The 22,200-nt window shown below is 48.1% G+C and overlaps 1 long non-coding RNA gene across 3 annotated transcripts in view; it reads left to right on the plus strand.

Moving 5' to 3' along the window:
* The first annotated feature begins 1,940 nt into the window (after window positions 1-1,940).
* LOC135223502 (uncharacterized) overlaps window positions 1,941-22,200 on the plus strand; it is a 60,107-nt gene continuing 39,847 nt past the window's right edge. The window contains exons 1-2 of one of the 3 annotated variants that reach the window (XR_010316518.1): window positions 1,941-2,039; window positions 6,812-6,907. This is a non-coding gene — a long non-coding RNA (uncharacterized LOC135223502). Of the gene's footprint in view, window positions 2,040-2,089; window positions 2,122-6,811; window positions 6,908-22,200 lie in introns of those variants that run through there. The other 2 variants (XR_010316516.1, XR_010316517.1) reach the window with 2 other exon arrangements.

A 22,200-nucleotide genomic window follows, 5' to 3' on the forward strand; every position in this document is an offset into this window, starting at 1 on the left:
AAAAAATCAACTTGAGAAAATGAAGGCAAATAAAGCACCAGGGCCAGATGGAATGAAGCCAGTTCTGTCCAGACTACTCTTACAAAGTAACAACCTTCAAAAAGAATTGGCAGAATGTTTAAATGAAATACTGAAGGGCAGGAAAACGCAGAGAAGCTGGTTTAAGTAAAAATCAACACTTACGCCAAAAAAATAAAACCCCACAGTCAAAGATTTAAGACCAATTGCTCTGAAAAATGCATCATATAAAATTTTCATGGGGATCCTGAAAACCAAAATAGAAAAACATATTAGAAATATAGGAAAAACGAATGAACTGCAATCAGGTGTTACCGCACAAAGGAGAGGAATCGATAATTTATATATCTTACAATACTGCATACAAGAAACATACAGAAGAAAGGACCCATTATTTGTATCAATAGACTTCTAAAAAGCATTTGACTCGGTTAATAGAAAAAAAGCTCATTGAGGTCATGATGAAATATAGGCGGCATGCAGAAGTAATAAATGCAGTTGCAAATATATACACAAATTATGTAACAAGCCTAGGTATGCCTTAACAATATAGAACAAAAAGAGCTAAATGTAATCAATGGAATAAGACAGGGATGCAATGGCTCAACCATATTCTTTCTACTAATAACGTACCTGATAATAGAAAAATTAGAAAATACAATAGAAGGTTTTAAAAATGAAGTAATTAGGATAGTGGCACTATTATATGCAGACGACGGATTAATACTAGGACACACACTAGAAGAAATAACAAAATCAATAAAAACCCTTATGGAAATCGCAAGTGAATGTGGCCTAAACATAAACAAGGACAAGAGTAATACGTATACTAATATACAACGACTGGTACAGTATCGATGATGTGGAGAACATGGAGCACATTGAAAGAATAAAAATAGTTAAGAATATTAAATACCTAGGAGTGACTATCAACAACATGAAAGACTGCTTCAGAGAACAGATAAAAAGGGCCCAAATTAAAGCAAAGCAGATGGCAAATATGGCGAATGCACTCATCAATAAAAGCTGTAGCAGAGTAAAAATAGGAAAATGGTACTGGAAAGGACTAGCGATGCCATCATTCATGTATGCCATGGAAGTCATGAAACTTGACAAGAAAACTATAAATGAATCTCAGAAGATAGACAATCAAGTATATAGAGCAATTTTGAAAGCGCCAAGTTACACAGCAAGTTGTGCGTTAAGATCTGAAATAGGGGCCTCTTCCTGCCACTCAAGAGATATGAAGAATAAACTATTCTACCTGAAACACACTGAAGAGTGGTGGAAATAGGCTCCTATATGAGATAACCATGGATCAGTATGAAAAAAAAAAAAACCTGAATAATGCAAGTAAAAGAGTATATGAAAGAACTAAACATAAACTTAAGTAAAATTGAAGCAGTTAAAGACAAACTGTTAAGAGAAATAATAAACAATTGGGACAGAAAAGAAAAGCATGGCAGAAAGAAATGAATGAAAAGTCAACGCTAAGAATCTACAGAAAATATAAAGAAAGCATAAGAGAAGAAATCTGGTATGACAACACTGAAAAAACAATGCTGATCAGTAGGGCCAGACTAGGTATACTAGGATTAAATGATAGAAATAGGATAAAAGGAGAAGATACAAAATGCTTATGCTGTGAGGAACAAAATGAAAATTTAGAACTTTTCTAACTTTACTGTCCAGCATACAATGGGATTAGAACTAGATATAGCTTTATGCAGCGACCATAGCAAGAAAAAGAAGAATTAGTAGCAAATATACTCTTATTGGTAGTTCTGCTGAGGGAGGAAGTGGAGAATAGGAAAGATTTTATAAAAGAAATGTGGTATTTCAGTGAGAAGAAACTCAAACAAACACAAACAAGGGAGGAGTAAAAGAAGCAAGGAAGCCGTTTCAGAGGAATATCCCACCTACTACTACTACTACTACTACCACCAACCAAGTAGAGCAATCCAAACTCCCTTTGTTTTGTGTTTGTTCTGAGTAAAACGTGACCACAACGAACAAAGCAAGTATTGCAACATTGATTTACTTTTTTTTGCATATCTAGGGCATATATAAGAAATGGCAGGATCTAGGAGTAACCGAGATAGCGTAGGTGGAGTTGATAACCGTGCTAGACCTCACCAAAATTCAGGGGACACGTGCCCACAGTGTAGAAGGGAAGTAGGTAGGCAACAAAAGGCGTTAGAATGCGACAAATGTAGGGAATGGTTTCATACGAATTGCGCCAATATCACTAATGATCAGTATGCTGGGATTCAGAGAGCTGTAGATATAATAAAATGGTATTGTGCAGATTGTAGTAAGTGTCAGGACCAGAAGGATACAGAGATCAAAGAACTCAGGGAAGAGAACCAAACGCTTAAAGGTAGACTTCTGCAAATAGAAATAACCCTTAAGGACTTTAAGGACATTAAAGAGACCCTAGTCAAAGACATAAAGGATGAGATTAAGGACATTAAAGAAACCCTAGCAAAAGACATAAAGGAAGAGATCCTCAGCAGCAGTAGAATAAGGGAAACAATTCAGGAAGAAATAAGAGAGGCCCAGGACAAAGACAGAAGGAAGGAAAACCTAATCATATTCAACCTGCCAGAGCATAGGTATAGCAGGAGAGGAAACAGAAAACTTGAAGCTAGGTAGATGAAGAGAGGTGCAAAGAAATATTCACAAAAGAACTTAACCTTAATAAAGATGAATGGAATATTAAAGATGTAGTAAGGTTAGGTAGGCCACGACTGCAACAAGGTCAAAACAATGAGGCGATAGGCAGATCAAGGCCCAGACCACTTCTAGTGAAACTCAGCCATGAGAGGGAAAAGTGGAACATATTAAAAAGTTCCAGACTGCTAAGGAATGCAAAGAAGGATATTTACAAAAAAATATCTATAGTTCCAGACATGACTGCTAAAGAAAGAGAAAAAGATAGCATATTAAGATCCGAATTAAAGAAAAAGCAGGATAACAAAGAGGAAGGATGGTTCATAAGTAAGGGAGAGCTGAAGAGAAGAGAAAACTTTCAGACGACTAGAATGCTCTAAAAAGGAAGTCCAGAGGAATATAGATAGAAACAAAAGAATTGTTAGAAGTGTAAAATGAGTTAGAGGTAGGAAAAATGTAAAGTAGATAGAATTGTAAATAATTTAGAGATAGGGAGTAATAATATTTTTAGGAGTGTAAATAAATTAGATTTAGGAGAAAATAGAATATCTAGTAGTAATGTTAAGAGCTCTGAGGGAGGAAGTAGAAGGGAAATTAGTTTAGGGCAGGTAGGTGTAGGAAGTAACTTTAGTAACAATCTTAGACTATTAGACCTAGAAGAAAAAAGTGGTTTGCAAAAGATAGATAAAGGGTTAGATGGTAGAAGCAATTTTGTAAATAGAGAAAGCGAAAAAATAGGGAGCAAGACAGAAGATATATCAAGAAATCTTGAAATAAAGCTTATAAACACCCAAGGACTGACAAAAGCAAAAATAATCGAGCTAGTGGAGATAACAAAAGAAAACACAATTATGTGCATCACAGAAACACACCTTAAACAGCAAAAATTACTATTCCCAACAAGCATCAGAGTGGTAGACTCAATGAGAGATGAAGATGACACCAAAGGAGGAGGCCTACTAATAATGTACAGAAACAAAGGAGAGATCCAGATAGAAAAAGAAAAGTCGGAACACAAAGACATTCTTATAGTAAAGGTTAATTATAGAACAACAATATTCAACATAATTCTGGTCTACATGTCAACTAGTGATAAAGAAAGAAATAAACGAATAATAAACGCCTTACATGTAGCCATAGAAAAATCCACAAACCTGCCTATGATAGTCCTTGGGGATTTCAATGGGCATTTAGGTTTCCTAGGGACACAAGAACTTGACCAAAATGGAAAATATGTTATGGACTTGATGGAAAAATATGATTTAACGCTATTAAATGGAGATCCCAGCTGCAAAGGGGAGATAACCTGGAGTAGAGGAGATCAGAACAGTGCCATAGACTTTGCCCTAGTCAACCAAAATATGTATAAAAAATATGAATGTATGGAGATAGACGAGGGAAAATATGAATATGATCTATCAGACCATCACCTCATAAAGGTCCAATTCAAAATGAACACTAAAGTAAGGAAAACATTCAGAAATGAAACAAAAGAAATCAAATATTTGAAAGTTACAGAAGAGTCTACCAGGAAATACCTTGAATATATAAAGTATAAAGTAAGCCAACAAGACAGAAAAGGAGATCTAACCCAGTTGGAAGAAACAATGAGTGAAGCAAAAACAAATAACTTAGAGAAGATAATCAAAAGAAGGTTAAAGACAGAAAAGCAAGAAGAAATAGAACCAGTATGGGTCACAAAGAAACCAAAGAAACAAAGAAGAAATAAGCCAAAGAAGGGTATATAACAAATTAAAAAGGAAAGCCACAAGTATAGAAGAAAGAAGATACTATGAAGAAGCATATCTTAAACAAAAACAAAAAGTACAGATAATAATAAAGAAAGCATATGAAGAATATGAAGAAAAGATTAGAAAGAGATAATGAATGATTAAAAACAAAAGACACAGGAAAATCTGGGAATATATAGACATGCTGAGAGGAAAGACCACATCAGAAAAAGAATGGATAAGAATATTCGATGAAAATAAGCAAGAGATGAAGGACGAACCCTAGGAAAGAGCTGGTAAAATTCTGGAAACATATACCAAAAAAAGAAAAAGAACAAAACAAAAAGGAGAGATATGGAATGAAAGCAAGAAAGAACAGTACAAACATGACATGGAAGCAATAGTGAAAAGATTAGGACAGCAGATGAAATGCCATATATCTTATAGAGAACATATGCATGGAGTGTATGACCAAACAGAGACAGAGATTAGACCCATGGAAGAAATCCACATAACAGAAGAAGATGTAAAAAATCAACTTGAGAAAATGAAGACAAAAAAAGCACCAGGACCAGATGGAATGAAAAAGCCAGTACTGTTCAAATTACTCTTACAAAGTAACAACCTCCAAAAAGAATTGGCAAAATGTTTAAATGAAATACTGAAGGGCAGGAAAACGCAGAAAAGCTGGTTTAAGTCAAAAACAACACTCACGCCAAAAAACAAAACCCCACAGTCAAAGATCTAAGGCCAATTGCTCTAACAAATGCATCATATAAAATCTTCATGGGGATCCTGAGAACCAAATAGAAAAACATATTAGAAATATAGGAAAAATGAATGAACTGCAATCCGGCTTTACCGCACAAAGGAGAGGAATCGATAATTTATATATCTTACAATACTGCATACAAGAAACTTACAGAAGAAAGGACCCATTATTTGTAGTATCAATAGACTTCCAAAAAGCATTTGACTCAGTTAATAGGAAAAAGCTCATTGAGGTCATGATGAAATACAGACTACATGCGGAAGTAATAAATACAGTTGCAAAGATATATACAAATGATGTAACAAGCCTATGCCTTAACAATATAGAACAAAAAGAACTAAATGTAACTAATGGAATAAGACAGGGATGCAATGGCTCAACCATATTCTTTCTATTAATAACGTACCTGATAATAGAAAAATTAGAAAATACAACAGAAGGTTTCAGAAATGAAGTAATAAGGATAGTGGCACTACTATATGCAGACGACGGGTTAATACTAGGGCACACACTAGAAGAAATAACAAAATCAATAAAAACCCTTATGGAAATCGCGGGTGAATGTGGCCTAAACATAAACAAGGACAAGAGTAACATACTAATATATAACGACTGGTACAGTATCGATGATGTGGAGAATATGGAGCACATAGAAGGAATAAAAATAGTTAAGAATATTAAATACCTAGGAGTAAACAATCAACAACATGAAAGACTGCTTCAGAGAACAAATAAAAAGGGCCCAAATTAAAGCAAAGCAGATGGCAAATATGGCTAATGCAGTCATCAATAAAAGCTGTAGCAGGGTAAAAATAGGAAAATTGTACTGGAAAGGACTAGCGATGCCTTCATTCATGGTAATGTCAATGGAAGTGCATGAAACTTGACAGGAAAACAATAAATGAATTGCAGAAGATAGATAATAAAGTATACAGAGCAATATTGAAAGCGCCAAGTTACACAGCAAGTTGTGCGTTAAGATCTGAAATAGGGGCCTCTTCCTGCCAATCTAGAGATATGAAGAATAAACTTTTCTACCTGAAACATACACTGAAGAATGGTGGAAATAGGCTCCTATATGAGATAACAATGGATCAGTATGAAAACAAAAAAAACCCCTGGATAATGCAAGTAAAAGAGTATATGAAAGAACTAAATATAAACTTAAGTAAAATTGAAGCAGTTAAAGACAAACAGTTAAGAGAAATAATAAACAATTGGGACAGAAAAATATGGCAGAAAGAAATGAATGAAAAGTCAACATTAAGAATCTACAGAAAATATAAAGAAAACATAAGAGAAGAAATCTGGTATGATAACACTGAAAAAACAGTTCTGATCAGTAGGGCCAGACTAGGTATACTAGGATTAAATGATAGAAATAGGATAAAAGGAGAAGATACAAAATGTTTATACTGTGAGGAACAAAATGAAAATTTGGAACATTTCTTACTTTACTGTCCAGCATACAATGAAATTAGAAATAGATATAGCTTTATGCAGCAACCATATCAAGAAAATAAAGAGGAATTAGTAGCAAATATAATCTTATTGGTAGTACTAATGAGGGAGGAAGTGGAGAATCGGAAGATTTTATAAAAGAAATGTGGTATTTCAGAGAGAAGAAGCTCAAGCAAACACAAACAAAGGAGGAATAAAAGAAGCAAGGGAGCCGTTTCAAAGGCATATCCCACCCACTACTACTACTACTACAGTAGGTACCTATAACTTAACTGCCTAGTTCGGAACTTTGCGAGGTCGTAACCAAGCTCATTTCTAGCTTAAGGAGTTATAAGATAAAACGTAGTAGGTAAGTAGCTACCTAGCTAGTAGTACCAACCTACCTTGTGAGGGTGTCAACAAAAACGTAAACTACCCGCTGAGATTTTCTTACTCATTCAAACGTTTCAGGAAAAAGGTCGACAATTTGGTAGATTTGACGCAATTTTTAAGCGGCAGCGGCCTGCCATTTCTTCATGTAGGGAAGTGACCGCCAAGGGTTGCATTTAGGTACTAGGGTAAAACACCGCGTGGACTGGCCAACTCACCAACTAAGGTATCACGGCTGGCCACCCTCAGTAAAAGTACTTTTGGTATTTCTACAGAAGCAGTCCACACGGGACTGCAAGGAAACGTACACGGATATGACATCCACTAGGGATTTGGGGACGACACCAATGTATTTCGCCGTGTTTAGTACTGGCCCCCGGTGGTTAATTACAGTCGTCCGAATAAATAGGGTAAAACACTGCATGGCCTGGATCAACTCAACGATGATCACAGCATGCCACCCTCCGAAAAAGTACTTAGGGTAAAAAACCGCATGGTACAGGGGTGGACCATGTACGATCAATGTGTACAACCCCAAGAAAAGTAAATTATAATGCGTCCTGACACCGGAGTAGAGGTCTTTAGCTCCGTTTCTCATCAACAACAAGTCGCGTCTGATGCCCATCTCCGATGTCAGGACGCGTTATAATGTACTTTATTTTGGGGGTTGTACACATTGATCGTACATGGTCCACCCCTGTACCATGCGGTTTTTTACCCTAGGTATAACACGTCCTGACACTGGAGATGAGCATCAGTCACGACTTCTTGTTGGTGAGAGACGGAGCTAAAGACCTCTACTCTCCTTTCGAAGTAAGTATTTTCTCCAAAGTTAGAAATTAAGGCCAAATTTAAAGCATTAAACAGAGGGTAGTGAAAAGGGTGTCCAAAGCAGTGCAAATCTCACCAAAATGCTTTTGAAATTTTTACTTACGCTTCAATATTTTAGAAGATTGATGCCATCTCGATGTTTACGGAGTCACTTGTGTCAACAAACTTCCCATTTCCTGTGATAAATCCGCACACCACTTGTACCCACAGACGCTGGGGCACTTTCATCACAACAATCGGAACACTGTCCCTAACCACGATCATTTTAAGTAAACAACTGTTTTGGTAGAAGAAGACGAGGCGTGCACTAGATAATTTTGTAAATAAATAGTAAAACATCAATATATTACATATTTATGATGATTAATTTGAAAATATTCGTTACTGAAAAAGTAACTCGATTCTGACTCAAATATAAGTAATTATTTTTCGGATATAGAACGTTCTTTTAAGTCCTGTATTATGATGTCACGACATCTTGACTTTCGTACCTATTGTAAATAATTGCTATACTCAACTTTTTTGCAGAATAGTTTACCAGTTATTCAGCAGATTGTTATCAGCTATTCATGTAATTGTTATAATCGTAATGCGCATATATGTATATCTTTATTATTTACTTTTTGGATATAAGATGTTTTACCGCCGGATTATCGCCGTAGTGTGACGCAATCGCTTTTGGTCCCAGGGCCTCTTGTCTGTTTTCACACCATAAGAAATTATGGGGCCGAATTTGCAATGACCAAAAAGTCGTTAAAAGAGGAAAGTTAGCATTGAGGGGCATATGTTTTGATTGAGAAAAATACAAATTTATACAATAGCTAGCTTGTGAAAAATATACTTGATTACAAAAAACTTGATTGACAACTAAGCAGCATACCTACTATGGGTGTCAGAGACAGTGCAAGCACGTTTTTGGCCAATATTTCAGTAACGAACACTCGTATCAGAACGAGATTTTGCTGTAGTGCATTACACCCAGTGCCGTAATGTATAAGGGTATTAGTGAATCACTAATCGTAAAGAATAATGACACTTGTCCTTGTACCAAGAGACAAAAACTCCATTATGCAGAAATGGATACGAACATGCGTAAAAAGCTCCACCTACCCTCTCCCCCCCTACACCACCACCCCTGTCCTTCCTTCCTTCGCCTCTCTCTCTCTCTCTCTCTCTCTCTCTCTCTCTCTCTCTCTCTCTCTGTTGCCAATTGGGATGTTTTCACCCTCCAAACTGGGTATAAGACTTACACAAAACATGGAAATTGGTGAAATCAGCCTATGTATTGAAAGTATATACTATACATAAATATTAAAGCAATTTTATCACTATTGCATTACTATGTCAACTAGAATTCATGGAAACAGTTTATAATAATGCATTGGCATATGTGTGAAGCTCCACTAATGTGGCAACGATGATTTTGCCATTCTTAGCATGCAAACAATAAAGGTTACATTGTTCCGATACGTAATACAAACCATCGGTCCTTTAACAATAGGAAGTAGCTAGCGGCAGCTGGAACGGTCGTAAGCTTCGAACAAGGGGAGGGGGAGAATAACGGTAGTTAACTGCTTGTCCGATCGTCGCCGCGGCTGGGAGGTAAACAAATCACTTTTGCTTTCGGCCGTGTGAGGATAGGACGTGCTCGTCATCGCTCTGCCCGCTTTGTCGTTTGCTTTGAGTATCAGCCCTCTTTTTCCTAGTGTGATTGAGAGTATATGTTTGTAAGTACTTTGGCATTTCTTTTTTCATTGAATAATGAGTGATCAAGAAATGGAGATTTCGCCGCGCCCCCCAGTCGCCCGTAGAGTGTGCCCCGGGCTGGAGGGGCGTAGATGCGGCGGATTCAGATCATTTGTGGATGTGGATCCACACGAAGTTTGTACTCGTTGTCGGGGGCGAGAATGCTCCCGCAACGAGCCATGTGTAACATGTATGCATTGGATCCGAGGCGCAGTGGGTTCTGTACGAGGGCAGGAAGAGACTTAGGCCGCCAAAGAAGTCATCGGAAAGTCCAGTGACTCCTTTGGTAACGGACACTTCGTCTTCTTTCCTGCCCCCCACCCCGGCCAGCCCCCACGTTTCGCGCCTTCCCCTGCGGGGGGGTTAGCGGAGTCCTTCTCCTCTCTCGATCCGTCGAGTGTGGAGGAGGGCGCCCGCTACCCGGACGTCCAGTTGTACTCGGGGTCTTCCGTCCGCTCTGGGTGGGGTTCTTCTCCCCCCAGGCGTGAGGAGGAAACCCCTCTAACTAAACCCGACTGTTGCTTCCGCAGGTGTGCCATCAGCGAAGGACGACCTGGGACAGGTGTGGGAGTCGCTGGGACTGCAGGGAGTGCCTAGCATACAGGGGTTGATTCAGCGGTTGGCGGGGTCGGCAGTGGTCACTCATGGTACGGTAACCACTACTACCACCACAATATCTACACCAGCATATGAGATGCCACCGCACTTGGTGTATACACCACATGTAATGTCGGTGACACCCACGGCTGCAATACAAAAACCGATTGCTGCCGTACCAAAGAGGACGGTGCCACCGCCACCTGGGTTCTTTGTATTGCCGACCCCGGACTTCCGCTGCCCCAAGAGTACCCCCCTGGGACCTGCCGCCAGTGCCGAGGATGACGGTAGCTGCCGACAGGACGCCTGGCTCTCACTGTGGTACCTGCCGTGCCTGCCGTACCTGTTGCTGTCCCTGCTGCTCATTCCCTTTCAGATAACGCGCATGATGTTCCTGCTGTTCCTGCTGTTCCTGGACCTGTTCCTGTTGTTCCTGCTGTTGGTGGTGCTGTCACAGTCTCAGGTCTTTCCGGACAGGTGCAGTCGGGCCCTGTTGCTTCGGCAACTGCCCCGGCTCCCTCCTGGATGGAAGACCTGACGTCTGTCCTGCGGAGCCTGGCGAAGAAGAAGAGGAAGATGTCGTCGTCGTCTTCGTCGTCTTCTTCGTCGTCTGCTGCCTCCTCTTCCCCTTCGACTTCTAAGGCTAAACAGCCGAAGAAGAAGAAGGCTGCCTCCTCCCCCCCCCCCTAAGAAGACTCCTTCGGGATCTTCTAAGGGCCCGGCTCGCACAGGCGAGTCGGGGAGCTCTTATGCTGGTCCTCCTGTTCCTTCGGGAACGGGCCCGCTCTTCTTCTGCAAAGAAGAAGACGACGGGGACCAGAGGTGCACCAGCCCCCCCCCTCGGCTTGGTGCGTCCTCACCTGGTGTTAGCGGTTCTGCCGCTAAACCAGGTTCCGTCTCAGCCGCTTCTCGTTCGCGAGAAGTACCGATGTGGACGCTCTTCCACGGGGGGAGACCGTCCAGCCAAAGTCTTGACGTCCGAGCTCGCTCGCCGTCAAGACAGCGGCGCGGAGCAGAAGACTGGCGAGAGTCGTGCACACGACTCTCGCCAGGCCAGTGGACGCTCTCGCAGCGATCAACTGGCTGCTCGGGCTGACGTGACGGTCGCTGACCAGCCACGGGTTGAGGCGAGGAAGGGGTCCCCGCGGCCAGCGGCTCGACGCGCCGACGAGGACGCTGGCCGGTCTCGACGCGACAGAGAGCCTAGCAGGTCACCTGACCGCCGCTCCCGTAGGGGACTGGGCGGAGGACGGTGACCAGCGGCAGCTCGCCTGACGCTAGAGATCGGTCTCGACGTTCTCAGCCGAGCCTATCGCCCCAGGCGAGCGGCAAGGCTAGGCCTGCTGCTCGATCGCCACCGCGGGTTGACGATCAGCAGCAGCCCTCCACGCACGCTGGTCCTGCCAGCGAGCGAGGGGGGAGCGTCAGGTCTGCTCTCCCGTACCTTCAACCTCCTCGGGCTATACCGGGAGGAGCGAGGTACCGAGGAGTGATCACGAGAGGTGCGCCGCTCGTGACCAGCTATGACGCCGTATGGCTCAGGCACGGTTTTAGGACCGACCAGAAACACTACGCGCAAGTGAGTTGGAGGCGACCGTCAGGGGTCTGTCGCTGTTCCTCCTTCTGAAGGAGGAGTATCGCGGTACCTGTTCTTGCTGGAGGGGACTGGACGGTCCTACTCCACAAGACGCAGTAACTCCCGAGATACAGAGGAACTTTGCAGAAGTCATTAAGCTGATTCGTCAGCATAATGACCTTGGCTGGAAGGATCGCCGCTATACCCCCACCCGCAGAGCCCACGTCCGCCCGGCTCGAAATAACGGGGTTTGGGGGCCCAAGAGGGAACCCAGAAAATGATGGTGGGGTTTACCGCGATCAGAGCTTGCCAGACTCAGATCCTGGATCAGGTGGAGAATCTCGTCTCAGGACGGGAGGATTCGCTGAAATCCTGACGGTCTTCTAAGCTGCTTCCTCCCCCTCTACAGCGTCAGAGGCGATTCTACGTGCCTTCGGAAGACCCGATACTTATGCCTAAACATGGTTAACCCGGAGTTAGCGAGGCTGACTCCAGGTGTGTCCTGCAGCAGCTCCTGTCGGAGAACCTATGGTTCTCGCAGCAGGAGGCACTTGCCCTGGAATCTACCGCTATGGCAGCGTTCCAGACAGTCTCTTGGTTGGATTTGTGGTCCCTCACAATATCCAAAGTAGCGGCCGGACTCCGGGAGTTCTGCTCTCGAAGACGACGCTTCTTTTAGGAGACTGTGCCAGTCTGGAGGAAGAGCGATCTCTTACCTCGCCCATCAGACTGCTAACCTGTGGGCCAACTTGGTTCTTCGACGTAGGGACGCAAAAGTCCCTGACCCGAGTGACCAACGGGCCGGGCGTGAGGCGGCACTCGGGCTTCGAAATGGACCCATTAGGAGTTCCCCAGCTCTCTTTCCCGGAGAGATGGTGGACGCTGCGGTGGAAAGGCGGCGCACTGACGACAGTGACCGCTTAGTTCACCAGGCAGTCTCGAAGGTTACTGGGCAATCTCGAGCGACTGCGGCCAAGCCAAAGAGCTTGGCTAGCGCTTCCACGGCGGCAAAGACGGTTGCACCGTCCAAGCCCCGTGCGAAGACTCCTGCTGTTTCGACTTCTGCTAGAGGAGGTCCGTAACCAGCCCTCCTCCCAACCCTCCTTTCCCCGAGGAGGTGGTGGAAAGAAGTCGAAACGAGGAGGGAAACGCTAGGGACGGCGTTCCCCCTCACCTGCTGCCGGAAGTGGGGGGTGCCTGGCGAGCCATTGGGCGACTTGGCAGCGCTACGGCGCCGAGAACTGGATAGTAGAACGTCCTTCGGGAGGGGTATCTACTACCCTTCGAGTCTCGGCCCCCCCTCATCTCCAAAACCGGTCCATCTACAGACCTATGTCGGGGATCAGCAAAGGACAACGCTCTTCGACAGGAGATCAAGACCATGCTGGCGAAACGAGCTGTAGAAAATCGGGGAGGACCAGTCACCGGGCTTTTACAGCCGCCTCTTCCTAGTGGAGAAGGCATAGGGGGGGGCTGGCATCCGGTGATAGACCTCTCTCCCCTGAACCGCTTCGTTCGCACGACGCGGTTCACGATGGAGTCGGCACGCTCGGTGCTCGACTCGATCAGGGGGAACGATTTCATGCTTTCAGTGGACTTGAAGGACGCGTATTTTCAAATACCCATCCATCAGTCCTCCAGAAAGTACCTCCGCTTCATCTTCGACGGGATGGTGTACCAATTCAGGGCACTTTGTTTCGGTCTCTCAACCGCCCCACAGGTGTTCACGCGAGTGTTCACTCTGGTGTCAGCTTGGGCCCATTCGCACGGGATACGTCTTCTGAGGTATCTCGACGATTGGCTAGTCCTGGCGAGCTCCCGCTCGCAGTTGCTACAGGACAGATATCGACTCCTCAAGTTTGTCGCGATCTGGGGATCGTGATAAACTACGAGAAGTCCGATCTCGAACCCAAGCAGAAGATGAAGTACCTGGGTATGCTGATAGACACGGTAGCAGGGCAGGTCTTTCCCGCAGACTTGCGTATCAGCAAATCAGGGAGGCAGCCGGCCGGTTCCTGTCTCGGCAGGAACAGGCAGCACAGCAATGGCAAGTCGTGATCGGCCATCTGTCGTCACTCGAGAAGTTAGTCCCCTCACGGGCGTCTTCACCTGCGGTCTCTCCAGTGGAGGTAAGGGAGAGTTTGGTCTCAGGCCAAGGATCCTCCTTACTTTCCCGTGGCTCTCACGGAAAAAGGTGAGGCAGGACCTAGCCTGGTGGCTCGACGACAAGAACCTCTTAAGAGGAGTGCCCATACGCACTCCCCCCCCCGGAGATGCTTCTGTTCTCAGACGCATCGACCGAGGGATGGGGCGCACACCTGGAGGAGTTGCTGACTGCAGGTGTGTGGGACCATCATCGAAAGCACCTTCACATCAATGTCCTGGAACTCAAGGCGGCGTTCAACGCTCTCCGAGAGTTTCAGGACCGCTTGGTGGGACACTCAGTGGTGTTGATGTGCGACAACACCACAGTAGTGGCATATGTCAACAAGCAGGGGGTGGGGGGGCTAGTGTCTCTTCCGCTCCATCAGTTGACGGTGCAGGTGCACGAGTGGGCCACGGCTCACTCGATAGAGCTGTCAGCACGCTACATTCCAGGCAAGAGGAATGTAGTAGCGGACAAGCTCAGCCGTCGGGATCAGGTGATAGGGACCGAATGGTCTCTACACCAAGACGTGGCGGAAAGGCTCTTCAACCTGTGGGGGCGGACGCCGGTCGTAGACCTGTTCGCCACCCGGCACAACAGAAAACTTCAGGTTTTCTTTTCAGCCGTGCCGGACCCATGGGCAGCTGCAGAGGACGCTCTCCAACACCCCTGGGACAACCTCTTCGCCTACGCCTTTCCTCCCTTCTGTCTGATTCGGAAAGTGATCAGTCGAGCGCTGGTCACTCCCCAATCTCAGAATGATCCTGTGGCTCCGCCGTTTGGTATCCGGACCTGCTGGCTCTTCTTGCGGACGCACCGAGAAAGCTACCCAGTTGGCACAACCTTCTAGCCCAGCCACACGTTAGAACGGTACCACCAAGCAGTCCAGTCGCCCTTCAAACTTCACGGCTGGCTGTTATCCACCATCTCTTGCGAAAGAGGCTTTTCTCGTAGCGCAGCAACAGAGATGGCTGGACACGTCCGACAGTCCTCTGCAGCTGGTGTACCAGGGGAAGTGGGCCGTCTTCTGTGGTTGGTGTCGTAGACAGGGTCTGTCTCCTCTCAGAGCCACTCTTCAGCAGGTAGCGGATTTCCTCGTGTTTCTTCGCCGAGAGAAGCTCCTCTCAGTACCCACAGTTAAAGGATATAGAGCCGCCTGGCTCTCGTCCTAAAACTGAGGGGACTGGACATCTCGAATTCGTTCGAGATCTCCTTGCCTAATGAGGAGCTTTGAAAGGTCTTGCCCACCCAGGGAACTCAGGCTCCCTGCGTGGGATGTGACTCTCGTCCTTAGGAGTTTGACTCGAAGACCCTTCGAGCCACTCCGAGAGTCGTCAGACAGGGATCTGACCCTCAAGACCCTCTTCTTGCTGGCCCTGGCATCGGCGAAGAGAGTAGGGGAACTACATGGTCTTTCTTATGATGTTAAACACAGACCGGATGGGGATCTGTGACGCTCGATTTCGTCCCGAACTTCGTAGCCAAGACTCAGAATCCGTCGATCCCTGACGACAGGTTCGAGTCTTTCACGATCCCCTCCCTTCTGGACTTCACCGATAATGATGCGGATGAGATGCTGCTTTGTCCTGTGGGGCGCTCTACGGCGCTATCTGAAGAGAACTCGACACCTCAGGCATGAGTGTCGACGCCTTCTTCGTTAGCACTGGGGTTACCAAGAAAGAAGTTTGCCAAGAACACGCTTTCTTTCTGGCTACGTGAGGTGATCAGGAGAGCGTACGAGGCTGATGGTAGCGACGACATCCGTACGCTCCGACCGAGAGCCCACGAAGTCAGAGGTATCGGACCCTCCTTAGCGTTCCGTAAGAACTTCTCCGTGGCGCAGGTCCTGAAGGCAGGTGTCTGGGCCAACCAGACCACCTTCAGTCCTTCTACCTTCGGGATATTGCCCACAAGTCCTTGGATACTTTTTCCTTGGGACCTGTGGTGGCTGCTCAACACGTTGTGTAAGCTTACCCCCCAGCACCCGAGCAGGCAGAACAGCATCGATTCCATGCGGTATTGACTGGGAGAATGAATGTGCGAATGAGAGAGTGACTGGCTTCTCTTCACCATCTTTCTCTACCTCTACCTGTGGGCAGAGGGATACGGTCGTTACCATGCTGGAAGGGAGTCAGATGCAGGTAAGCTATTCAACCGAGCTCCATCCTATCTCTTTAGAGATAGGAGTGTATATCACCATTTCTCCAACAAGGGGGAGAAAGTGGATGCCTACATGAGACAAACCCATTACTTTATATTTGCTCATGTACAGGAAAAAGTTCTTACAATGCTGGTACGAAGAGATACGCTTGCCTCTCTCTTAGTACTCGGCCCAGAGGTCTGACCATTGATCCTGCGGTGCACACCCCGATCAATCGGACAGAGGCTTGGATCCCTCCCTCGCTCTTTATGACCAGGGGAGGCATTCCAGGGATGGACGAACACCAGTCTGTTCATCAAAAGACTCAGATTCCTCCCACCAAGAAGTGAGTCTTCCTATTGTTAAAGGACCGATGGTTTGTATTACGTATCGGAACAAATGACAATTTGTCGAAAATTGCATTTTTCCTAACTATACAAACCTGAGGTCCTTTACATATAGTCCCTCCTCATGCCACCCCTCACTCTGCGTATTTTGCATGGGCCAAAAGCAAAAGTGATTTGTTTACGACGATCGGACAAGCAGTTAACTACCGTTCTCCCCTTGTTCGAAGCTTACGACCGTTCCAGCTGCCGCTAGCTACTTCCTATTGTTAAAGGACCTCAGGTTTGTATAGTTAGGAAAAATGCAATTTTCGACAAATTGTCATTTTATTTCTGGCACACAGTTATTAAAAAAATCAAAATACTAATAGTATAGACTTAAATCAGTGAAAAGTGCTAGCAAAAAAAAAAAAAAAACATTATAATCCACTTATCCGTAGTCTGCTCTGCTATGGTTTTTGGCAGCCAGCTGTACGACAAGGTTAGAAACATTGGATTGCATCTACTTTAGAAATATCTGTAATTTGTTCCGGTACGATATACAAACCGTCGGTCCTTTTACAATAGGAAGATAACTAGCGGCAGCTGGACGGTCGTAAGCTTCGAACAAGGGAGTTCGGTAGTTAACTGCTTGTCCGACAGTGCATGCACCACGCGACTGGGAGGTGAAGAATCACTTTTACTTTCGGCCTTGTGGTGTGAGGACGTGCTCGCCATGGCTCTCTGCCCGCTTCATCGTCGTATGCTTTATTAGATTATTGTGATTTATTCTACTACTGGTTTGTTTGTGTATGAAAGTGAAACTGTAAGTACTGCATTTCATTTTTCATATAATTGTGATTGTGATATCATGGATCAAGGATTGGATCAATCTCCGCGCCCCCCCCATCAGCCGGCGACTGTGCCCCGGAGTGGGAGGCCGCAAGTGTGGGAAATTAAGGTCTTTTCCCGAAATAGATCCTCATGTCCTTTGTGCTCGGTGCCGAGGGCGAGAATGCTCTCGGGCCGAGCCTTGTGATATATGTTGTGATTGGTCGTAGGTGCAGTGGGGGTTGTACGAGGGCAGGAAGAAGCGAAGGCCTGCCAAGGAGTCGTCGGAAAGCTCTCCCGCGACTCCTTTGGTAACTGATACTTCATCTTCTTGCTTGCCTCCCGCTCAGCTCCCACCTATGGCACTTTCCCCTTCGGGGGGGTTATCGAGGTCCTTCTCTTCGCCCGATCCGTCGAGCGTAGAGGAGGGCGCTCGGTACCCCGACGTACAATTGTATTTGGGGTCTTCTGTTCGTTCAGGGTGGGGCTCGTCCCCCCCCCCGCACGAGGGGGAACCCCTTCTGTGTACCCGACTCTTGCTTCCGCAGGTGCATCTTCCGTGGGGGATGACCTTGGACAGGTGTGGGCGTCATTGGGACTGCAGGGCGTGCCGAGTACCCAGGGGCTACTCCATCATTTGGCGGGGTCTGGGACGGTCACCCATGGAGTGGTGACCACAACCACCACCACTATCTCTACTCCAGGGTACGCCACCCCTCCTCACCTGGTATATACCCCCCACGTGATGTCAGTGACTCCTACAGCCTCCGTGCAGGGGCCGATTGCTGCCGTACCGAGGAGGGGCGTGCTGCCGCAGCCTGGGTTTGTCGTGCTGCCTCCCCCGGACTTCCGCTGCCCAAAGAGCTCGCCCCTTGACCTGCCGCCGGTACCCAGGATGTCGCTGGCTGCTCCCCCGTCTCCTGGCCTACCTGTGCTACCTGCCATGCCTGCCGTACCTGCCGCTGATGCTGTGCTGGCTGTTCTTGCTGTTCCTGCAGCTCCTGCCATTCCCGCTGTTCCCGTACCTGCCGATGTCATCCCAGTCCACTGTGTTGCTGCCCCAGACGCTGGTCTGTCCGCACAGGTGCAGCCGGGCCCTGTTGCTTCGGCAACAGCAGCCCCGGCTCCATCCTGGATGGCTGATCTCACGTCTGTCCTGAGGAAGCTGACTAAGAAGAAGAGGAAGAGGAGGAAGGTGTCGTCGTCGTCTTCATCGTCTTCTTTGTTGTCTGCAGCCGCCTCTTCCCCTTCGACTTCCAAGGCTACCCAGCCACGGAAGAAGAAGGCTGCCTCCACCCCTCCTAAGAAGGCTCCTTTGGGAACTTCTCAGGGCCCGTCCCACTTTTGGGACGGGGGGTCCTTCCGCTGGTCCTCCTGCTCCTTCGGGAGTAGGGCCCGTCTCTCCTTCCGCAAGGAAGAAGACGGGGACCAGAGGGGTACCGGCTAACACCGGTAGTTCCTCGCCTGGTGCTAGAGGTTCTGCCGCTACACCAGGTTCCATCTCGGCCTCTCGTTCGCGAGAGGTACCGAGTGTACGGTCACCCATGGGTGGCCGTGCAGCCAAGACCCAGATGCCAGAGCTCGCTTGGCGCCAGGATCACGGCACGGAGCGGAAGGCTGGTGAGAGCCGCTCAGGTGACTCTCGTCAGGCCAGCGGCTGCTTTCGTAGCGACCAGCTGGTCACCCGGGTTGACGTGACGATTCCAGACCGGCCATGGGCTGAGGCTAGGAAGAGGTCCCCCCAATTGCTGGCGCCAGTGGTTCGACGCGCTGTGAGGACACGCTCCGGTCTCACCGCGACAGTGGTCTCCTGACTGCCGCTCCCACAGGGACTGGACGGGTAGGGGGACCAGCAGCATTTCCTCTGACGCACGAGATCGGGGCCGCTGTTCTCGGTCCAGCCGCTCTCCCCAGGGGAGCGGTGCGACCAGGCCTGCAGCTCGATCCCCACTGCGGGTTGGTGATCGCCTGCAGCCCTCCAAGCACACCGGTTCTGCCGGTGAGCGAGGGGGGAGCGTCAGGTCTTCCTCTCCCGTACCTTAAACTTCCTCGGGTTACACCGGGAAGGGCGAGGCACCGAGGAGTGATTGTGAGGGGCGAGCCCCGCACGATCCCGTCACGACGCCATACGTACCAGGCACGGTCTTAGGATCGACCAGGTCCTACCCGCAAGTGACAGGAGGAGACCGAGAGGGGTCTGTCGCAGTTTCCCCTCCTGAAGGGGGAGAGTCTCAGGAGTCGCTCTTGTTCGAGGGACTGGACGGTCCAACTCCACAAGATGCCGTCACTCCGGAGATCCAGAGGAACTTTGCCGAGGTTATTGCTCTGATTCGTCAGCCCAACGACCTCGGGGAAGGATCGCCGCTCCCACCTTCCGAGCCCACGTCCCGGCTCGAGTCGTTTTGGGGTCCGAAGAAGGAACCCAAACTGACGGTGGGTCTGCCGCGATCAGAGCTTGCAGACTGTTCTAGACCAGGTGGAGTCTCTCGTCTCCGGACAGGAGGGTTCGCTGAAGTCTGGCAGGTCATCCAAGCTACTTCCTCCTCCTCTACTGCGACAGCGGCGTTTCTACGTGCCATCCGAGGATCCAATGCCGCCCAAACAGGTGAACCCGGAGTTAGCCAGGCTAACGCCGGGTGTGTGTCTGCAGCAGCTCCTGTCAGAGAACCTCTGGTTCTCGCAGCAAGAGGCGCTAGGCCTGGAATCCAACGCTATAGCGGCTTTCCAGGCCGTCTCCTGGTTAGACCTGTGGTCCCTCACAGTGTCGAAAGTCGCAGCCACTTCCGGGGGTATTTCTCCTGAAGATGACTCTGCTTTCAGGAGACTTTGCCAGTCTGGAGGAAGGGCCATTTCCTTCCTCGCCCATCAGACGGTAAACCTGTGGGCCAACCTGGTACTTCGCTGTAGGGACGCAGTTCTTACCCGAGTATCTAGGGCAGCAGGGCGTGAGGCGGCACTTGGACTACGAAACAGACCTGTACGGAGTTCCTCCTCTCTCTTCCCAGGAGAGATGGTGGACGCTGCGGTAGAAAGGCGGCACACTGATGACAGTGACCGCTTAGTACACCAGGCAGTCTCGAAGGCTTCTGGGCAGCCTTGAGCTACTGCGGCCAAGCCCAAGAGTTTGGCTAGCGCTTCCTCGGCTGCTAAGACGGTTGCCCCTTCGAAGCCCCGAGGAAAGACTCTGGCTTCAACTTCTGCTAAGGGAGGTCGTCATCAGTCCCCCTCCCAGTCCTCCTTCTCACAAGGGGGACAGGGAAAAAGTCGAAGAGAGGCGGGAAGCAACGCTAGGGACAGCAATCCCCCTCACCTGCTGCCAGAAGTGGGGGGTTGCCTGGCGAGCCATTGGGCAACATGGAAGCGCTACGGTGCTGAGACCTGGATAGTAGATGTCCTTCGGGAGGGATATCTACTACCCTTCGAATCTCGGCCACCCCTCACCTCCACCCCGGTCCATCTTCAATCATATGTCCCAGGATCATCAAAGGACGTAGCTCTACAACAGATCAAGACCATGCCAAGCAAAGGAGCTGTAGAGATCGTCAGGGATCAATCACCGGGCTTCTACAGCCGCCTTTTCCTGGTGGAGAAGTCTGCGGGGGGCTGGCGCCCGGTGATAGATCTCTCTCCTTTAAACCGTTTTGTTCGCCAGATTCGGTTCAAGATGGAGACGGCACGTTCCGTGCTCGACTCCATCAGGGAGAGCGATTTCATGCTTTCAGTGGATTTGAAGGACGCATATTTCCAGATACCCGTCCATCAATCCTCCAGGAAGTACCTCCGATTCATCCTCGACGGGACGGTGTACCAATACAGGGCAGTTTGCTTCGGTCTCTCAATCGCCCCACAGGTGTTCACGTGAGTGTTCACTCTGGTGTCTGCTTGGGCCCACTCGTCCGGGATACGTTTTCTGAGGTATCTTGACGACTGGTTAGTCCTGGCGAGCTCCCGCTCGCAGTTGCTACGGAACAGGGATCGACTACTGGAGATCTGCCGCGATCAGGGGATCGTGGTGAACTTCAAGAAGTCCGATCTCAAACCCAAGCAGAGGATGAAGTACCTGGGTATGCTGATCGACACGGTAGCAGGGCGAGTCTTCCCTGCAGACTCGCGGATCAGCAGATTCAGGGAGGCAGCCGACTGGTTCCTGTCTCGGCAGGAACAGTCAGCTTAGCAATGACAAGTCGTGATCGGCCACCTGTCGTCACTCGAGAAGTTAGTCTCTCACGGACGTCTTCGCCTGCGGTGTCTGCAGTGGAGACTAAGGAGAGTTGGTCACAGGCAGAGGATCCACCGTACTTCCCTGTGTCCCTCACGCAGGAGGTAAGGCAGGACCTAGCCTGGTGGCTGGATGACAGGAACCTCTTAAGAGGAGTGCCTCTCTGCACCCCCCCCCCCCCAGGTGCTGCTGTTCTCAGACGCATCAAACGAGGGATGGGGCGTACACCTGGAGGAGTTGCTGACTGCAGGAGTGTGGGACCATCACAACAAGCACCTTCACATCAATGTCCTGGAACTCAAGGCAGCGTTTCTCGCTCTCCAAGAGTTTCGGGACCGCTTGATGGGACACTCGGTGGTGTTGATGTGCGACAACACCACGGTAGTGGCATACGTCAACAAACAAGGGGGCCTAGTGTCTCTCCCATTGCACCAGTTGACGCTGCAGGTGCACGAGTGGGCCATGGCTCACTCGATAGACCTGTCAGCCCGCTACATTCCAGGCAAGACATGCTCAGCCGTCAGGATCAGGTGATAGGGCTGGATGGTCCCTACACCAGGACGTGGCGGAAGGCTCTTCAACCTGTGGGGGCGTCCAGTAGTGGATCTGTTCACCACCCGGCACAACAGAAAACTTCAGGTTTTGCACCTCATGACTGTTGGCCTGGTGTCCATCAAAACCCTGTTCAACCAAATGCTCTCTCTGCAACTGATTTGGGTACTGAATGTTCGGCTGCTGACCTTCAACATAAACTGAAGTGCCTTGATT

The sequence above is a fragment of the Macrobrachium nipponense genome, chromosome 10, assembly GCF_015104395.2.
Source record: "Macrobrachium nipponense isolate FS-2020 chromosome 10, ASM1510439v2, whole genome shotgun sequence".
NCBI classification, from domain to species: domain Eukaryota; kingdom Metazoa; phylum Arthropoda; class Malacostraca; order Decapoda; family Palaemonidae; genus Macrobrachium; species Macrobrachium nipponense.